This window comes from Acanthaster planci, linkage group LG07 (genome assembly GCF_054643075.1).
Source record: "Acanthaster planci isolate LZ-2023a linkage group LG07, COTS_SCS, whole genome shotgun sequence".
In the NCBI taxonomy this organism is placed as follows: domain Eukaryota; kingdom Metazoa; phylum Echinodermata; class Asteroidea; order Valvatida; family Acanthasteridae; genus Acanthaster; species Acanthaster planci.
In genome coordinates, this window is record NC_141783.1 from 10,646,601 (window position 1) to 10,668,363 (window position 21,763).

Below are 21,763 nucleotides of genomic sequence, written 5' to 3' on the forward strand. Positions count from 1 at the left end.
GCATTTTTCGCCCTTTTAACCCCAAAGATTTTCTCCAAAAATCGCTGCAGACCGTCTGTAACACTGCTTATTGTTAGAACTGTAGAAAAAGAATGGCATTTTGAGGGGTTTATGTAGCTGAACCACAGAGTGAAAACAATAGCTGCTTCGGCAGTGTAGCCGAAGCAGCTAAAAATGCAAGCGGGGTAAGTACTGTGCCTTCAATAAGAAAACGAAAAACATTTTGAAATGTTGGACTCGTCAAAAATGTACAAAACAGCGACGATACGCAGGATTACTTTTATGGACAGAGGGAATAGTGGGTAAAAACGATGATAGTGACCAAGCAGCCACAAACTGTTTCTTATCATGCCTCAAACATTAACACACACCTCGAAAACAATCATAGTGGACTGTTGCTGATTGGTTGACTTTAAATGAATTCCACTGAGAAAGCCAATCTCTGATTGGACCAAAAGTTCATTTATCGCAGGAGTTGGTTTTCCTCGTGCATGTTAGCATGCAATCTGCATGGTGAACATACTTGTTTTCCTTTGGAAACCCACGTAAAGCTGCATTTCCTCCAAAATTGTCACTTGAAATTCTGAAAGAAAATGAGGTGCCAGCTAATGTCATTAAGCAGTTAATAACCTCTCCGATGCTGTTTTAAATCATGTTGTAAAAAGTTCGCTGACAACGGATGTCAAGCTTATCCCTCTGTAATTTTAACAGTTGCTTGAGCCAGCATACTTTAGTGTAGGAACAACAGTTGGGGACATACCAGTGCTCAGGTCGCTGATTATTGGAAAGTGCGGCATAACAAAAACGAGGGATGATCATTTATCATTGATATAACAGTACTTAATGACTCTTGCTGGAATATTGTCATCTCTACAGCGCACTTCATTTTTTTTAAAGCTGAGAAATAGCGTTTGAAGTTCTTCCTCCTCAAAGCTATCTGTTCTCATTGAGAGCTCTGGGAGGATTTAATCTGTCTCTTGATCTTCATCTCTAACCAGGGATGGGTTTCCTTACAGAGCTTCGAGAGCCTTGTGGCTGTTGTCAAGCCCTTTTTGTTGGAAATGGCCATTACTTCTTTACTTGTTTTCTGCCAGTGATGTTATTTATGGCTTTCCACGCTGGTGAGATGTTCTTTACCTTTTTCCTTCATTTCCTTTATTTGTCTCTTGAGGAAATCTTGGTTTGCTTTCAAGATAAGCGTCGTCCAAATTCTGTTTTTGCAGATTGAAGTTTCTCTCTGGGGTTTGTGGATTATTAACCACATTAGTGATTTCTGATACTTTCTGAACACGATTCTTGCTGTAGTTATACTCTTTTGTCGTTACTTGCACTTTCTCTATAACTTCTGCAGCTTCATTTGCTTCACATTTGCACTGCGCAGTGATGCCATTGTGGTCGCTCTCATTTTCCAGGCTGTTATTTCGGTTTCTGCTCTCTCTTTCTTTGTTTAGCTCGAAGACGACGATTGACAGTTGGAACCACAGCCTGATGATCTGAACCAAGTGATGATTGTTAATTGCCCCTCAGGCCAGTTATAGGGGGCGCTTTAAGCCACTTCACACAGACGCAGAAACAGGCAATACGTGACCATCAATTGGACTATCAACATTTATTTGTCTCAATCATGTCTGGGTGACTACCTGTTTATCCTCTGGTGACTAAAAAAAAATAAAATAAAGGAAAATACAAACTGGTTCGAATCAGCAAAGGTTTTATGTACGTTGTCACAGTTTCGGAAAATCTAAACTTAAACAATTATACAGCCATAATCAAGTTTACCAACAATTAAAGTACGGTACGTTCAACAACAGATTTGAAAATTTGTCGAGAAATACCACTATTAATTAGAGAAGAACATTTATAGGGATGCTCACGTGATGTGACTGCTCTACGCCTCAAACTCTGACGTTCGGGCCCTTTCCTGACTTTGCTGTCTGCAACAGCTACGACAGCTGACCGCAATAGTTTCTTTTGGAACTCGGGCCCAAATAGGGCAAATCTGGGTCGAGATTTTGGTCAGTTTTCTGGCGCCATGTGCACGCCGCATCACCAACCTATCGTATATACCCTGCGGGTTTTTGCGGGCGAAAAAGGGTGCATTAACATGAGAAGTGATCTAACAATGATAGACTATTATTTGTAAGCATCCATCCATTAGAGAATGTAGTCTAACTGTGATTTGGTCCCATTCCTAGAATACAAATGTGTCATCTTTTCATGGCTCTTCTTGAAGGAGGTATTTCCAAGAAAAACATCTGTTGCCTCACACAAATTAATTTGTTTCCGTGTGTTGGTGGTGCCACTGGTTCTGCCACAGGGTGTGTGTAATGCGTCTAGTGCAGTAGTGTAGTTGTAGTTATCATTGCACACCGTGCTCTCTGCCGTCGGCTGCTGCTGCTGGCTGGCCCGGTTTCGGTGCGAAAATTGGGAGCTGAGTGCGTAAGTCTCCCCTGCCAGTACATAGCCTCTCCACTTCAAAGACTGCTGCAGTGCCTCCTCGCAGCAACACACGGTAACTGGGCATCTTGCGACCCCAACCTAAACCTGCAGTGGATCTCGGAGCTGCAGTGTGCAGGCCCACCGGTGTGCGGACACATCCTGGCACCATGTCAGCCACTGCCCCAGCGATGGGTTAAATAGCCCTTACTATGGCCTAGCTTGAGTTTCCGAGCTGTTCACCGGTGGAGCAGCCAACTGCAAGTGATAACTGCAGCAAGCCAAGATAATGTCCGGTTGCAGGCACCTTCGGCATCATCTTGTGAGACTACGCTGCCTCTTCAGGCCCGCACAGCTAACCTCCCATAGTGGAGGAGGGGCCTAAAAATGTGGCCGAAACATTGCCCGCTCCTCTAACCCAAACAGGATACGGCACCTGGAAGGGCATACCACTCCTGAGGTCGAAATACAAGAAGAATTATAAAAAAAAACACTGAAAGTAACATTCAAGAATGTCAGGACCTTCCTCGATTGTGACCTCAACACCAACAACAAACACCGACAGATCATGACGAAGGACGGCCCCCGTGGCGACGGAGCTGTGGCATCGGTATGGCGTGGACATCGTGGTCCTAAGCGAGACTCGCATTTCTGACAACGGCTTGCTGACTGAGGAGGGAGAGCAATTCACCTTCTGGAGCGGCCGTCGTGCTGGCGACTGTGCATGCACAGCGTGGGCTTTGCTGTCAACAACAGGCTCGTCAACTGCCTTACTGAGACCCCTACCGCTACGAATAAGCGCTTGGTGATTCTGAGGCTGCCACTGGTGAAAGGACAGCATGCAACGTTCATCAGCGCTTACGATCCTACTGTCACCAGCGATGATGAAGACAAGGATGTGTTCTACAAAGACCCAAATTCAACCCTCGCTGGCGTGCACAAAGATTACGAACTCTCGGTAATTTCAATGCCAGAGTGGGAACTGAAGCTGCAGAGTGGGACGGGGTCATCGGCAAGCACGGTGTTGGATGAAATGAAAGACAACGTCCTTCGACTTCCGAGCCTCTGTTCAGAATTAGAGCTCATCATCACTAACACGAATTTAAAGATGAAAAACAAACACAAGACTACCTGGCAACATCTGCACTCTGTTCGCTGGCACCTCATCGATTATATAATTTTTAGGAGGAATGCCTACCTGACGTGATTATCACGCGTGTCATGAGGGGAGGTGAGTGTTGGACCGACCATCGTCTCGTACTCGCTAAGTTGTCCCTATCTATTCGTCCTCCTGCTAGGCGCAATGCGTGCACCTCAAGAGGACTGAACACTGCTGCCCTGAGCTGTGACGCCACCTGAACCAGGTACGAGGAAGCAGTGACAGCTCAGCTCATAGACTTGAACGATGGCGATGCCGGGGAGATCGACCTAGAAGTAAGGTGGCACGACATCCACAGCCGAGTTACAGGTGTTGCAGGAAGCACCGTAACTGGTTTGATGAGAGCCGGTAAGACATTCAGCAGTTACTCACCGAGATGATGCTCACCCTCGCAACCCATCAAGTGCTGCAAAGGAGAAGTGGCTGAACCTGCGAAGGGAAGCACAAGTTTGCCTCCGGCAGATCTATAATGATTGGTAGGAAGCAAGGGCAAGAGAGATTCAAGGCTTCGAAGATCAGAATGACATGCACTAAGACTCCATCACGCAGATTGCGGGCCCAACTAATCAAGTGTTCATCCCTTTAAAGTCTGCCAACGGCAATCTGTTGCGTGCCAAAGAAGAAATCTTGCAACGATGGGCTGAACATTTCCGCGACCTCAATACTGGAAGACCAATCAACACTTCTGCATTGCAGGATCTTTCAGTTTTCCCAGCGGAGGACGCTATGAGTCTCTGACCCTCTCGTTTGGAAATGGCAGATGCGCTCAAATCACTGAAGAACAATACGTCTCCAGACCCTGATGGCGTGCCTGCTGAGGTTCTGAGGCATGGTGGTCATGCCCTTCAAGAAGCTCTGCTAGAGTGTTTCCAACGTGCTTGGGACAGTGAGGAAGTCCCACAAGCGTGGAAGAACTCTAATATAACACAGCTGTGGCACCCCCAAGAAGTGTTACAAGTGACCAGCTCAAGGCCAACTTGAAAGTCTGCAACATCAGCACTGAACAGCTCGAAGCTCTCGCACCTGATCGGAGTGAGTGGCGCCGACTGTGCCACAGCTGTGTTCAGACTTTCGAACAAAAAGCGGCAAGAGGACAGAGAAAACACTAACAAGCGCCTGCCAAGCCAATCCAAACCCAACCCATCTGTTCAGATTGTGACATGATAGCTGTATTTAACCACGTCTGACCCAATGTGAGCATTCATGTCTCCCAATAGCACGAGAAGATTATAGGATGGTACTAAGTTCCTGTTGTCTTCGATTTCCTTTTCTTGTTCTCTCGTTTGCTTGAAGCACTCATGGAAGAGATGGAATTAGGCTCCTGCGATTTGAAATGCTGGATTTCTTTTGAAGTCAGCTTCGCAGACACTTCTTCAACTATGACAAAGAATCAGGTCAAAACAATTCTTTGCTTTTCTGACAACTTAGCACTGCTCTCGGATACGTTCGAACAAGCCCAGTAGCCACTCCTATCTCTTGAGCAACATCTGGCAAAAGTTGGACTAATAATCAACGCCAACGCTAAAGTAACCGGGGGTGGGAACCCGGCTGTGACTGCAAAGAGTTACTCTAACAACTCCTAAAGTCTCAGCTCCTCAAAAAGGTTATCAGGAAAATGTGGAGGGATGGATTCCCCTCAGTTCATTTAGGTTTAATCAAATCATCAAATCAGTCTCCGTACACTAGAAGTGGCGGTCAGCTCCAGCAAGATCATTGTGACTTCAGATACCTCTGTGCATAGATCGCATCGTCTACTCGGAATTCTTTGTAAGGAAGACGCTATCCTCGGAATCCATAAATAAACTTCACCAACTCTGGAATTCAGCACTCCGAAAAAAACTGAAGATCCAAGTTTTCAAGCATTAGTGGAATCAGTATTCTTGTAAAGGTCAGGAACATAGACCTTGACAAAACAACTGGAGGAAGGAATAGACTTCTTCACGGCTCTCTTCAGATCAACCAGAAGGACAATGTAAGCAACTATAACGTGCATGGTGTGGAGATCTCCCTAAAGTCTCCTCTACGAAAAGGGGGCGTAGACTGAAGGCAACTAGTTACTTTCATCACCACCAGGAAGAAGCAGTCATTAAATTGTACTCTGGGGTCCAAAAAATGGACAAGCAGGTTCCCGTCACAAAACATATATATAGGCTGTCCTAGAGGACACAAGAGTGGAAAGCATCGCTGAGCTGATATCTCTTATGGAGGATATCATTGTCCGGAGAAAAGCCTGCCACGGTGCCTGCACGCCATTCCTGTAAAAGCACCCTGTAGAGACTTAACTTGCGGACGCTGCCATCTTTATTGCCTCGTGCATTATCCTACCATTAAAGCCGTTCTTATCGTTTTAGCAGTGATTCAATCATCTGGACCCTTCTATTGCTGTTGGCGTGATGGTAGCGTCGGAAACGTTTCCACCAATTTTTCAGCTTATAACGGGACTCACGGTCGCCCAAACCCCGTCGATGTGTCAAGTTTGAATGCATCTTCGGACTCCTGATTGTATGCGTCTTTCACAAGCAGGAACTGTGGAATAACACCGACTTTCGGTTTGCCCCAACGAGAATAAACGAGAATAACTACAACTCCCAAGAAAAAAGGCCGCTATTATTATATTATGCACCGAATCAGTGGTACCTCAGCAAGACCAAAACGGTCAGTTCCTTTGAAAGCTAAAGAGACAACCACGTACACCCTTTCACTTGATCCAAACTTGCCCCATCAAGCAACACTATGGTCCCTGACAAAGCTCACGCTCCGTGGCCTCGTGCCAACCGTAAATTTCTCAAATGACTTGTTAGAAGAACCTACCATATAGCAAATCCCCATTTCGTCCCAAGCCTTCCAGAGCTCAGAAGTCTTGTCCCTCTTCGTGCCGACGCATGTGTCAAAAGCAACAACCATGCCAATCTCTTGCCTATACCCACTTATCCAAATCATGGCAGGTAGAGTTTGCATCCCAAACCTCACAGACAAGCTCCCAAAACCCGAAAAATATCTTCCCTGTTAGCTCAGTGTTCCTACCCAAGGCAGATGTTTACAACCAGAACGGGCCCCACAGACCCCGCGCTCCACAACACACTCTGGCCAAATGTCACTGGATCTCCACCACATGGTAGTTCCTGCCATGCAGTCCAAGTCTTACGCCTTACACAAAGAATACTATGAGGTATGCATTTCCAGGTTACAGTCCTGCCGCTGGTCTCTTTGAGTCCATTGTCAATATAGTCCCAGTTCAACCCTCGCAGCACGAAGGCCTCACCGATTCAGCCACTATTCCCTCTGACTTGCCTCTATCTGCTACGACCCGACCTGCCAGATTTCTTTTGTGAAACGTGAGGAAGAGAACTTAGACACACCGATGTCCATTTCATTGAGGGCACTTACCCACTTAAGAAACTATAGCTAACTCACTTGACACCCTAAAAACAAAGTACTTAGTGTAGTGCTCACTAAGGAAGATGGAGAAATTCTGTAGAATCGTCTGTACGTGGCACTTGGATTTCTTTACTTGGCGTGATGCTGCTCTGATTTGGCAGCTGGTGAATTTGCGAATAATTTCAACATACCCAATATGCAGACGATACGAGGTATTGGTCTCTTCTATGGGTTTTGCTACAGTCAGATTACAGGCAGACGAGGTTACCAACCTCTGTAGGTTTGGTGTCGGAACAACGGACCAAGGGTGCTGTGGACCGTTCGCTGTGGTGGCTTTTCGTGCGAAACTGATGTTGGCTTTGGATCATTTGCATGTCGGAGAAAGGGGTCTGTGATTGGTAAATTATTAGTTACGTTGATGCCACATTTACCGGGTGCATCGAGAGATCACGTGTGCAACTGACTTAATTCAGGTTCGTGGTTGCTATCGATAGGGTCATATGTACTGTTCCTCCCACTGCGTCAAAGCGCAGGAGTTCTTCCAATTCACAAATTGCCATCTCTGGGACTGGATTCTTCTTTTTTAATTCGGTCAACGTCAATACTCATGTGGTATTATTTGAGAAGGCCTACACAGACGAGGTGTACCGCGTGTGGACCTATTCAGTACCGATTGCTCCAGGGGGACCATCCAATGGTCGGTGCTCTATAAACGGGCGAATTAACGAGTCTCAGAGGTGTCATGGCATTCGTTGCCTGTATCAGACCGCGCGGGCCAGAAATCATAGCTTGCAGGTTCGTTGAGAGTGGCAAGCTACTTTTTACTCTAATAAATACTTTACAGAATATGAATCAATATTTTGTCTGTCGCCATCCGGATGTTTTCTCTTTATTGTGAACCGAAAAGTGATCTCGTGGCCATAATCTTGAATTTCCAGTGGAAAGAAAAGGAGGCCAACCCCTTCCCGAGAGTGAACAGGCGGCGCTATTTTGGTCTGATTTTGCACTGTTTTCTATAGGCGAGCATTTGGTGTAGTGCAGCCTAAAAAATACCATATGCTGTTGTACCGTAGCTGTACCTGAGGCACCGCTGTTTCCGTCTGTGTTAAACGGGGAACACCGGTTGTGCGCATGCGTCAGTTTTTTTGACGAGTACGGGCAAGTTGCATAATTCATGATCTTGACCCATTTTGTAAACACTGCCTAAAAGTCATGATAATACTTTATATTCACGATTTTGATGAATGTTTTCGACCACTCCCACTCGTTTACACTTTTTACTGACAAGTGCAACAGGAGAAGCGAACTGAAATGGATTTCTTAAGCGCGAAATTTAAAGCTAAACTGAGCTGCTCCGATTTTGTGTTTCTGGCGAGGTAAGATTTACAGATGAAAATTCTATATGACCTAGAGTTTTCCTTGCCTAAAACAACACATAATATCACAAAACAACTCTTCATCTTACAAACTGTATTTTCTCTTCTGTGCAAACCCCAAGGTTTTCGAGAAATGTGGACTTTACATGGGTGATATTTTCAGCCTGAACCGCCATTTCGGTAGCCCGCGTAAGTGCGGTACCGGTGCCAGACTACATGTACATGCACGCGCGGGCGACCTGCCCGATACTGCATGCCTGCCTGACTAGAAAAAAATTCGGTAGCCCGCGTAAGCGCGGTACCGGTGCCAGACTACATGTACATGTACATGTACGTACATGCACGCGCGGGCGATCTGCCCGATACTGCATGCCCGCCTGACTAGAAAAAATGCGGGACGACCAGCAGTTTAACTCGACATTCTTTGGTAAATTATGACCTCCCAGCAGTGCAAAATAACCTCCACTTTCTGATATATAAACAGGTTGGGTGCGGTATTGTCAAAACTTTTAAATGACTGGTATTTTAAATAACATCCTCAGAGGTTGATAAATGAAATAGTCCTCTTTTCAGATTACATGTACATGTACTTTCAAAAACTACATAACATGTGGATCACTTTTACTGGAAAGGCTTTGAAAGAAAATTTTAAATTGTTTTCTTACACTAAAACCGTTTGTTTTAATTTGTCACTTTTTAATACCTTGAATAAAAAAATAGTTCTGGAACTACATACCAATCAAAAAGGAAAGAACAAAGCTACTCTTGACAAAATGTTCAAGGATACAAGCATGTAAATTTATTACTTTTAATTAACAGACTATTGGAAAGTGGCTCTTTGATTATGGATCACATACACAATCTCCAGAAATTATGCAGAATATGTGCTGAGAGAGTAAATCTATGGAAAATCCATAACAGGCAACCTAAGCTTTGCTCAGAAAATCAAGAGAAGATACAAGCAAAGTATAAAATCAATGTAGAAACCGATGAGCCACATTGCCACCCTCCCTTCATGTGCCATCTTTGCGGTTCAAATCTTTATCTTGCAAAGACACATCCTGAGCCAAATGATTGCCCCCCACCCTCCAACAGGCCCCTGCTTTATTTGTGACAAGGTGAACATTTCCAAAAGAGGTGGTCGTCCTTCGAAAGGGAAACATGCTCGTCTTATGACTCTTGACAGGGAAGAGGAGAAAGCCAAGGCAACTGTGCAGAGGAACTTCGAGTGTCTTAGGCAAACAACGACTCCGACAATGGGGCAGGATTTTCAGTCAGATGATAGTTCTTTCATTTGCAAGTGCTGCTGCAAAATCTTCAACAGACCTACTGAAACACAGTGTGAGCACATTGTTTGCTTGGAATGCCTAGAAGAGCTGTTTTCCAAATCGTCATCTTCGACAGTTCTTTGCTCAGTATGTAAGAAGCAAATAAGCCTTCTGCATATCCAACCTGCCAAGCACTACTTTGTGAATGTCCTCATGAATGGGAGGGTCAAGTGCAAGAAATGCAACCAAAGCAGTTGGCTCAAAAATGCATAAAGACATGACTGCAGTAATCTACAAAGTTCAGCACCTGTTGATGAGAAGATATTAAGAGATATTCTAAACCATGCAGTAACTTTTGATATGTGAAGGCATGCATAGCCTTACCTATGTTGTAAGCACGGTTCGCAAATAATAATAACATAATCTATAAACCAAAAACCGACATATTTATAAATGAACGTACATATACTGTGCAATGGAGTAAACACACAGGAATATTTGTCGTGTATATGTTTGTCTTTGTCAAACTTGTTAAAAACAATGCTATTTGAAGATAGGTACCTGACGGCAAGTACTTCGGAGCAACTCCTTCACGGTGAGGGCGCCCATGAAACCATCACGCACGTAGAGCTCTCGGGGATATTCCTCCAAGATGTAGTGTATCAATGCAAAAATCAGCGTGTCGTGTAATGCCTTGCAAATGCGTACTGTTAGGTTTGCACAGTTCACAGAGCGCAAATACATTGTAAAAGGTCCATTCTTCACGCTGAATGTCAAGCCTAGACTGGCAAAACTCTAGGAGCAATGCTTTTGAGGCTTTAACAACGGTCAAAAATCCCGTAATCGTCGATCAACCACAAACAGACGTTAACTTTTAGACACTCTTCTCACGCGTATCCGGCAACCAAAATGGCCGAACGTACTGACAATTAAAAGGCCAATTTTGTGCTTTTTTAATAAGCCGTATTCTATAAATATTCATTAACACAGTGCCTCTCAAAAAGGATTTAATTAAGGTGACTCTTTCAGCTCATTAATATTCATAGTACTTTTTACCACAAGAGGGCGCACTTAAATGGCGCAAATCTTGCGCATGCGCACAACTGCTTTTCTGTGCCGAAACAGCGCGCGGTGGGGCCGGCCGGGGACGAGTGGCACTCGGAGTGAACATGGCGGCGTCCGTGAGAATACATGTACGTGTGTTTGCCGTGTTTGCGACAAATCAGGAGAAATTGACAACAGGCAAATTAGAAGTCAGCACCCTGAAAATGACCAAGAGCACACATGTTGCCTCTGGAAAGAGAGAACGGACCTGTGGTTCTAGCATTGGTAGGATTCCCGGTCCACGGTCTATATGGCACGATGTGGGACGGTGAAATGACGTAGTGTTTTCTTTCACAACGAGGATGAGTTGGCGGTTCCGTCTACATCGTAGGAAAAGGAGATGCAAAAACGCATCTTGGACTTCAGGTAGGTAGTTTAGTCAAACATGTATACGGAAATACACGTAGGTACGTGGCCTCGCACTCGCAGTAAATTTTTGTTCTGAATTAAATTACAGAAAAATGCAACTTTAGGCAGATAACGTACGGTATTTAAAATAGTATTTCATTTGTTTGGTGCTTTGGTATCTCAATTTTAGATAAATGAACTTTCGAGGGAACGACATCAGTTTCTGATCTGATTTTAGTTTGAATGATGTGCTATGCATACTGTCATAACTCAGACAGATACAACTTTTTTTGCATAAACACACTGCAATGTCCCATTACTAAAAGCTGTTGGAGATAAATCTCGTGAAGTCACAAATTTTTGTTGTGGCCCAAAGTCATCTCAGATTGGAATCAAATTTTCTTCTTCGAACTAAAGCCTGTTGTTCAAGTTCGTGTAGGCTCGGTGGCAAATGCTATGTTCAATAGTCTTATATTTCCATAGTCTTGGCCCAAGACGTCAGTGATGGATAGTTGTTTTATTTCTGTTGAAGAGCGCCCTTGCACACCTAGATTTTACTTACTCTCACTAACGTCTTGGGAATCTTGCAGGAATGGGGGTGTGGCAGTTGTATGCAAATGTCCGATCTTCTTAAATATTTATAGCCTTGGTATTATAATTATGTATACATACTTCGAAGTTCGGACAACATGGCGGCTTCACGCGAGCAAGTACAATGTCTGGTTTGTGGGAAGGGATTAGTGACATGTAAGACATATTTTTCACTCCATACTAGACATGAAATTGCCACTTTTCTAGTTGTGCTGCATCGCATCGCGTTTGCAAAATCGTTGTCTGATACCACACAATAAATGCATTCTCGTTTTTTGCAACTCACAATGAGCATGCTGCCTGAGGCCAAATTACTCACACAAGCGGCAAATAAACCTTCACGTGCAGCAAGAAAATGACAACCAACGTCCTCGAAGGTTAAGGTCTATATGGTCTCTATGGTCGCTTTAGTAAGCTGGGGAGGGCATACTGACTGTACATGATTATGGGTCATCAAGAACAGCATCCTCTGTCATATCCTAGGCCTAACCTAGTCCGAGTATCACCCGTTCTACTCCGTGCTAACTCTATACGAACATCTTTGTTGTCGTGTCTGTGTTGACAGGACTGCAGACAGCCATGATGCATGTGACCATACCATGGTGTATTATTGAGGTCATCAAAATTTATTATGCATGCAATTTAGCGAGTGCTGATTGGTTCCTTTGGAAAGCCATGGGAAAAATAAAGAACAAGTTAAAACACTGCTGCAAGATTCCCAAGACGTTAGTGCGAGCTGGCGCACAGTCTAATTATGAGTCGTTAGGGGGCGCGCACTATGCACGGTGTCCGCTATCAAGCACTAACGTCTTGAAACAAAGACTAATATTTCCACAGATTTTATGTTTGTTTCTCATATTTTCTACTTATTGTCATTTTTTGCACCCTGAGCAAAACTCCTTAAGGCTGAACTGAAGAAAAACAAAGCACTGGGGTGATATCAGCAAAAATGTCGAGGGGGGTGGCAGATTCTGCTTACACCCCCTGCCATTTTAGGGTTGGACTAAATCGACTGCAGAAATTTCAGCCAGCCAATGAAATTGTTCAGGTATTAACCAACAGACTGCTTCATGATTGCCCATGAGCATGCAATCAATATGGCACCCACGATGTATGGGTCCCTTGTTTCAACTGCCTTTTTTTAAAACTTCCCTGCAGATTTGAACACAAAAAGGTTATCAACCGATAAAATGAGGTTTGCAGATCAATCGATTATAAATCGTTTTTGAATTGTTGAGAAGTTCCACCTGCCCTTTTGCATGATTGATTTTACTTAAAGCTATCTTGGACAATAAACCCTGCACCTTTTGGCGATTGGTTTTAATATCATCTCTCCATTTTCACAGGTACCAATGCAGAGACGTTCTGTATTTACAAGAAGTTGGGAAGAAGTGCCGGTAACTCAGTGTTCCTTGGAGTGCCGGCTGTCCCAAGAATTCAGGACTTGATGTCCTGTACATTTAAGTTCAGGTATGAATGAGTTACACATTAAGTCCACTATATCTTCAACAAAGTGGCTAACAATATAATACAACCTTATATGCTTGTCCACCCAACGACTTGCCATGTATGCTGTGGATGGGGGAGGAATTGTGGAGAAGGGTCGTTCCATGCGACAGTTGATAGCTTCAGAACCAGAAAACCCCGTATACATAACGCCAAGGAGGTCAAGACCTCATTTTGTTCAAGTTAGGTTTGCAATTATAACATGTGTAAGGTACAATGTGTCTTTTAGTGAGTTTTGGTTCGAAGTAGAACCGGTGAAATGGCACAGTTACTGTTTTTGCCATGTATCCTGCACAGGAAAAGCTTCGCTCCACTAAGTTGCGAAGTAATATCTGTGAGGATGATGATGATGATGATGGAGTTTCTTCTTATCTTGGTGATTAGAACTGGACCATTAATACCAGTTGGAACACTTTCCGTGGAACCCCTTTGAGTTTTTCTTGGAGTGATGAAGCTCTACACTTGGTTAATAGGCAAAGGTGTGTTTTTCAGAAGTGTAGACTTCACTTTGGCACACTTGCTTTGTAACTCTGTAGTGATGATGCTTCAATCCGTATACTCACATTTACATCTAGGGTGCTTTCAAAATCCCTGAAGAGCCCTTGATGAAATGGTGAAGCTCACAAGAATTTCACGTTTGTCCACCCCCAGATCTCAGGCGTGTCCTCATTGTGGCTTTGTCATCAATGGGGTTATCTAAGGGCACCTAAACTCTCTTGGCCTCACGTACCCCTGGTTGATGGGTTGCGCTGGAAACAGTCCCCTGCGGATACTGGCCTGACCTGCATGATCGGAATGCCTGCTCATCGAGTCGTATTGCAGGTGGATCTAATATTTGAGATTTTTACCACTGGATTCTTATTGCTACACAGGGCCCAATATATACTGTACATTATTTTCATTTATGTGCATGCAAGTGTGCCCCCCACTTTCCAGGGGAGCCAATCAACAGCTTTGTTCGAGCCTTAAATTGAATTATTCAATGAATAGAATTGAATCCAAAATAGTGTCCTGATTTTGAAGGCCTAAATTTTCCGCGTAAAATGCCGCGTTTAGGTGGTTGTAACGTGTCTTCAAGGCACGCTAATAGATTGTTACAACTGTTCATCTGTTCATCATTCATTCTGTAAATTTCCAGTATGGGGGAGAATGGGCCAAAATCGTGGTACTATAAGCGAGCAGACAGACATCACAATACATCCAGCGTGACCGTACCGCGTGCGAAAATATGCGACACGGCAAAAATTGAAAATGACTCAAATCTGTGCACATCGCAAGTTTTTGGCTACTGCCCCAGATTACAGAAGAATATTTGTGAGTGTTTCGGCCTAACTCGGAGCGTCTTTACAAAGAAAATTAAACATGATGTTGGTTAAAACAATGATACCATCAACCCAAAAGCTGTTCTACCGTGTAGGGAAAATTTGGATATGATCATTTTATGTTTTATGTTGAACATAGAATGCTTTAACTTTTATGCCCAAAGTACATTGGAATGGCACTTATTCCAAATCAAGAACTTCACTTATCTACATGTACTCTGCATTCCTGAACTTACTGTAATTCAACAATTTGTTTGCCAACAGGTGTTACAGAGGTTTTTGCGGTCGTCTTAACCCACTCCTTCAACTACCAAGATGCTTGTCAAGACACTATACAAACCCTGTTGGGTGCTACTGAGCTGGATCACATCCTGTGCTTCGATGAGAGTGAGCTGCATTCTTACGTTAACTTATGAGGAAGTGACAAGGCACGTTATTCAACCTTATGATGGATAACTACCTCTGGTCTGAGATGGAAGAGACAATGTATGCTGCTCTTTCTAATGCTGTATTCCCATTGAATTCCTTATCTTTTGTCTTTGCTGTACCCAAATACTTTTTTCATGGGCCACTTTACATGTACCTCTGGTCTGTGAAAAGAGTTAGACAGACACAACATGACTTGAAACATGAATATGTAACCAGCTTACGTTATATTGCATAACATTCAGTTTTATGCACAGCCTTCACATGAAAATTACTCACACATTATTTGAGAGTTTCTGTATAAGTCTACAAAGACGTGTTGAACTAAGTAACTTTAGAATTGCAAAATTTGTAAAAATTGTAATGTGCGTTTCCTGGAAATCTTTTACAGTTAATTTCTTTCACATTCGATGGAGTGATATTTCATTATTAAATGCTGAATTTAGTTTGGATTTTGCACCACTTGATTTTATTTTGTTTGTGTATTTTCATCATCTTTCAATCCGTTTTGTACTTCATGCATCTTGGTTGGTATGACAAAAGATGATTCTGCTCATTTTCAAGAGCACAATTGATGGTCAGCTACCGGTACATGAGATGAAATCAATACTAAGAATGAATTACAGTGTGCTGCAAGCAAAATGAAATCTAGTGGTGAAACTTTGAAATCAAATTCCACCATTGATCCCAGCGAAATTCTAAGGATGAAATTTAAATGTTCTTTCAATGAAGTTGGGGCATGATTTGCGACATTTTGACAAGGATGTATTTGTTATTTTTGAACGTAAGGGGTCCTTTTCAATTGTCATGTATAAATGTATCTTAGGTTGTACCTCTTCTTGGTCTTTAGAATACCTGTAAAGTTGAGAAAATTTGGTTGCAAGTGTAACAAGGGCGTAACACCATTTCCATCAGTTATGGTGATACACGTGTAATTATATGATGAAAAACATATGTGCATCAGATTCTCCCATACAGATAGCCTGGAGTACAGCACATGACAACTTCTAACAACTATGGAAAAATTTAATTGGGATTCTCAGTAATTTTTAAAAAGTCCATTAAAAATCTCGTGCAGATTCAATGGACAGATTTCTTGGAATAGCCCCGAGACTTTCCGATAAGTTTCCTAGGCAGAAGTTTGGAGTAGCTGTGCTCTCGGCTATTTATTTGTGTTTGAAATAGTTGCTACAAATATAAATGCTTTTCAAACCATTAAATCTGTAACTAGTTGCATCTGCGATGTAACAACTGTAAGAAAAATGTAAAAATGATCTGAAACACTATAACAGAATTACACTTACACTATGCATAACAATTCAGTTACTACGAGGGCATCCTTGTCTACGAATATGTTAAAATGTTACAAAACATTAGAACCAGCAAAATTTGTAGGATGAAATTTGAATTGGTCTTTTCGTGAGGCTTGGCCATATTTTTACATTTTGACAAAGTAGTTTAGGAAGAGGGGTCCTTCAGAATTGTTTTAAAAATGTATAGTAAATTGTAACTCTTAATTTAAATATTGTAGAACACGTAAGTTATTCAGTACAACACCGTTAAGGAACTGTGATTGCAATTATGGTAATTATGGTAATAATTACAATGATGTGATAACATTTCTTTGCACTAGTTCCCACCTTCCAAAGAGTACAACACAAGATTCATTCCATCGACATACTTCTTAAAATAGCTCTGAAACTACAATAAGTTTCCTTAGTACTGGTTTAGAATAGCTCTGTTGTGGGCTGTTAATTTTGGGGAGAAACTGGTGCTAAAATGTAAATGAATTGCTAAACATGACTTAATTTGCTAGTACTCTGTAACATCTGCAGTACGTTTTTCTTAAAGTTTAATATGAAAGTGGTGTGAAACATTCCTTACGAGTTACACCAATACAATGCATACAAAAGTTTTACTGCGAGAAAAAAAAATCCCATTTAAGAATGTGTAAAGAGTAACCATGTTATTTGTAGTACAAAACAAGGTTCCAATAAACTCGAAATATGTATGTTGGATGTGCTGTCTTTGTGCTAAAGTGCATGCGTTTTATATACTGAAACAGGGAGGGAAATATCAGAAAATCTTCTTTCCCCTGGGTCCGATTTGGGTCCGATTTGGGTCCGATTTGGGTCCGATTTGGGTCCGATTTGGGTCCGATTTGGGTCCGATTTGGGTCCGATTTGGGTCCGATTTGGGTCCGATTTGGGTCCGATTTGGGTCCGATTTGGGTCCGATTTGGGTCCGATTTGGGTCCGATTTGGGTCCGATTTGGGTCCGATTTGGGTCCGATTTGGGTCCGATTTGGGTCCGATTTGGGTCCGATTTGGGTCCGATTTGGGTCCGATTTGGGTCCGATTTGGGTCCGATTTGGGTCCGATTTGGGTCCGATTTGGGTCCGATTTGGGTCCGATTTGGGTCCGATTTGGGTCCGATTTGGGTCCGATTTGGGTCCGATTTGGGTCCGATTTGGGTCCGATTTGGGTCCGATTTGGGTCCGATTTGGGTCCGATTTGGGTCCGATTTGGGTCCGATTTGGGTCCGATTTGGGTCCGATTTGGGTCCGATTTGGGTCCGATTTGGGTCCGATTTGGGTCCGATTTGGGTCCGATTTGGGTCCGATTTGGGTCCGATTTGGGTCCGATTTGGGTCCGATTTGGGTCCGATTTGGGTCCGATTTGGGTCCGATTTGGGTCCGATTTGGGTCCGATTTGGGTCCGATTTGGGTCCGATTTGGGTCCGATTTGGGTCCGATTTGGGTCCGATTTGGGTCCGATTTGGGTCCGATTTGGGTCCGATTTGGGTCCGATTTGGGTCCGATTTGGGTCCGATTTGGGTCCGATTTGGGTCCGATTTGGGTCCGATTTGGGTCCGATTTGGGTCCGATTTGGGTCCGATTTGGGTCCGATTTGGGTCCGATTTGGGTCCGATTTGGGTCCGATTTGGGTCCGATTTGGGTCCGATTTGGGTCCGATTTGGGTCCGATTTGGGTCCGATTTGGGTCCGATTTGGGTCCGATTTGGGTAGAAAAAAAGGGCAGAGCGGTAGGGGACCTTCACGTCCACCATACCACTCCGCCCTTAACCGGGATTTGAACCCGGGTCCTCCGGTTCCCAAGCAGTGCTCTTAACCACTTGCTATTTGGGTCCCCAATCTGTTTTTCGCATTTCTCTTATTTAACCTTACGGTTTTGTTCAGCAATTTTAAAGTTAAAAAGGTGCCTCTACCGGGATTCGAACCCTGCAACCCTTGCTTTGGAGCACAACACTTTGCCACAGAGCCACAAATATCTCTGAAGAACACTGCTTTTTTTTTAACTTAACCCTTAGGATCACATTTCCAACTTCAAATTGAAATTTAAAAAGGCAACTCTACCGGGATTCGAACCCTGCACCCCATACTTTGGAGCACGACACTTTTCCTCAGAGCCACAAACATCTCTGAGGAACACTGCCTTTTTTTTAAACTTAACCCTTAGGATCACATTTCCAACTTCAAATTGAAATTTAAAAAGGCAACTCTACCGGGATTCGAACCCTGCACCTTTTACTTTGGAGCACGACACTTTCCCTCGGAGCCACAAACATCTCTGATGAACACAGCCTTTTTTTTAAAACTTAACCCTTAGGATCACATTTCCAACTTGAAATTGAAATTTAAAAAGGCATCTCTATCGGGATTCGAACCCTGCACCCTTTACTTTGGAGCACTACACTTTCCCTCGGAGCCACAAACATCTCTGAAGAACACTTCCTTTTTTTAAAACTTAACCCTTAGGATCACATTTCCAACTTCAAACTGAAATTTAAAAAGGCATCTCTACAAGGATTCGAACCCTGCACCCTTTACTTTGGAGCACGATACTTTCCCACAGAGCCACAAACATCTCTGATGAACACTTCCTTTTTTTTATACTTAACCCTTAGGATCACATTTCCAACTTCAAATTGAAATTCAAAAAGGCATCTCTACCGGGATTCGAACCCTGCATCCTTTACTTTGGAGCACAACACTTTCCCTGAGAGCCACAAACATCTCTGATGAACACTTCCTTCTTTTTTAAAACTTAACCCTTAGGATCACATTTCCAACTTCAAATTGAAATTCAAAAAAGGCATCTCTACCGGGATTCGAACCCTGCATCCTTTACTTTGGAGCACGACACTTAGCCTGAGAGCCACAAACATCTCTGATGAACACTTCCTTTTTTTTAAAACTTGACCCTTAGGATCACATTTCCAACTTCATATTGAAATTTAAAAAGGCATCTCTACCGGGATTCAAACCTTGCACCCCTTACTTTGGAGCACGACACTTTCCCTCAGAGCCACAAACATCTCTGAAGAATTCTTCCTTTTTTTTAAAAACTTAACCCTTAGGATCACATTTCCAACTTCATATTGAAATTTAAAAAGGCATCTCTACCGGGATTCAAACCTTGCACCCCTTACTTTGGAGCACGACACTTTCCCACAGAACCACAAACATCTCTGAAGAACACTACTTTTTAAAAATCTTAACCCTTGGGTTTACATTTACAACTTCAAATTGAAATTTAATAAGGTATATCTACCGGGATTCGACCCGGTATCGACCCACATCTACCCTGCCACCCCTTACTTTGGAGCACAAACCTTTCCCACAGAGCTACAAACATCTCTAAAGAAGACTGCTTTTAAAAAAAAATTCACCCTTAGGTTTAGATATACAACTTCAAATTGAAATTTAAAAAGGCGTCTCTACCGGGATTCGAACCCTGCACCCCTACTCTGGGGCACGACACTTTCTCACAGAGCCAAAAATATCTCTGAAGAACACTACCTTTTTTTTTTAAACTCTTTTGTTTACATTTACAACTAGAAATTGAAAAAGGAGTCTCTCTGGGATTCCAACCCAGCATCCGACACTTTCACAATGAGCCACAAATATCTCTGAAAGAGCTCTCATTGTTTCTATATATTCACCCCTTAGATCGGAGTTTATAAATTGAAACAGAAAAAAAGAGGACTCTTCGGAATTCGAGCCCACCTTCCCACATTTTCGAGCACAGCACTTCCGCAGTGGTCTACAAACATCTGTGAAGGAACTCCAATTATCGTTTTATACTTAATCCTTTAGGTTTTAGTTTATAAATCAAAATTTAGAAAAAAGAGTCACTCCGAGTTTCGAGCCCAGCACCCCACAATTTTGAGCACATAGAACCACACACATCTCTGAAAGGACACCGATTTTTTTTAATACTCAACCCTTAAGTTTGAATTTAAAAATTGAAATTCAAACGTTGTCTGTACTAGCGATTGAACCCATTTTCTGGCACTTCCACCATGCGCCACGAACAACTGTGAAAGAACAATGATGTTTGAAAAATACTTTACAATTGGGACTGAATTTATATATTGGAATACAACAAGGACGTGTTCCCAAATTGCGCCACAAACAACACCAGAAACTACACGCCAATTTCTTTCAACCAACAAATGTCTTGGATTGAAAAAGGAAGGTAAAGGTGATTTTCAACATCAAACCAACAGATTTCTTTCTTTGCTAATCGGGGAAGAGGCTAAATTTCAAAAGTTTCCGTTGTACAACAAAATTGCAATAACACGGGACGTGTGCTTGTAAGTTAACAGTTTATTGCACCACATGCACATTTATTCGGAAAGTAGTCACCTGTTTTGGTTCTACATGTATTTTTCTGTACAATAGAGGGCAAACTGAAACAAACCCTGCCTGTACTTGTACATTACAAGCTCAAGCAACTTCGGATTTTAATTAAACTTGGCGACAAATGATTAAGGATTAAAACATGAGTTTTATTACATTGGTTGTTTTGTTTACTATTGATTGGTTGTTTATTCCATTCAAAAATTCAAAAAATGGCACGGGCTCTAGAATTGCAAAGGCTAGTATGTTGGGTAATTAAGACACGGCCTGACAACACAAGATTCTAAAGAATTATAACCTACTACTTTGTTGAAATATACACGTAGTAGTTAGTGCGATTCAAACCAAAAAAATGGAAATAAAGTTATCCCCCCAAAATATTTCTGCTTCCGATTACATGCCTCTCTAAATAGGATCGGTATGTGGGAATTTGTTTTGCGAGTGTGAATTTTTTGTGCCGATTGAATGGCATAAATAGGGACGAAAGCTACCAAAGCTTGCCACAAAAAGTGATAAAAACTTGACTAAATATAAACAAAAATTTCTACAGTCCACGAATTATGGACAATTCACACCACTGTGCACGAAAATACAGAAAATGAATACATAGACACGAGACTTAGTTCTGTGAATTAACTTGAAATCTTGTAACATCCATGTTTTTTGACGAACAGCTGTGGGGTTGCGTGCGTGTACGGCAGGTGTATTGTGTAACGACGCTTTTTTGACCGGGATGTATAAACTGGTTGGGTGGTCCGTGTACGTTTTGTCCATTGTTTTCGATATGAAAACGAAAATCAAACAACCAAAACAAGTTGTTTTCCGTTATTCGATTTCAAACCGAAAATATAACAATCGAAAAACAAGTCGTTTCTCGTTTTTCATTGAAAACGGGAAGCGATAATCACGTTCTTTTTTCGTTTTTTTAAATGAAAACGAACAACCACGTACTAAAATAGTGAAAAACAACATTTCCACTTTTCATAGCGTAATGTACGAAACGTCTTAGTAAGCCATCAAATCAAACATGGCTCAACGAGAGGAATACGAGGAATTTGTTGCTTATAAAAGGGGAGCAACTAACAAGGAAATTTCTGGCATGTTCAAAGGCAACTTTTAGAAGTGCTCAGAGACGTTGATAACACCTCGAAATCACTTGGGATTAAATGGGATTAAAATTTAAAA

At 42.5% G+C, this 21,763-nt stretch overlaps 2 long non-coding RNA genes across 2 annotated transcripts; one reads left to right on the top strand and one right to left on the bottom strand.

Moving 5' to 3' along the window:
* Window positions 1–9,125: 9,125 nt before the first annotated feature.
* Window positions 9,126–10,652, bottom strand: LOC147798631 (uncharacterized). Its single transcript, XR_015425833.1, has 2 exons — window positions 10,179–10,652; window positions 9,126–9,924 (listed from the first exon to the last, which is right to left on the bottom strand). It is a non-coding gene; the product is annotated as an uncharacterized LOC147798631 (long non-coding RNA).
* A 113-nt stretch (window positions 10,653–10,765) lies between these two features.
* LOC147798632 (uncharacterized) lies at window positions 10,766–16,932 on the top strand. Its single transcript, XR_015425832.1, has 4 exons — window positions 10,766–11,087; window positions 13,007–13,130; window positions 13,818–13,988; window positions 14,753–16,932. It is a non-coding gene; the product is annotated as an uncharacterized LOC147798632 (long non-coding RNA).
* Window positions 16,933–21,763: the final 4,831 nt, after the last annotated feature.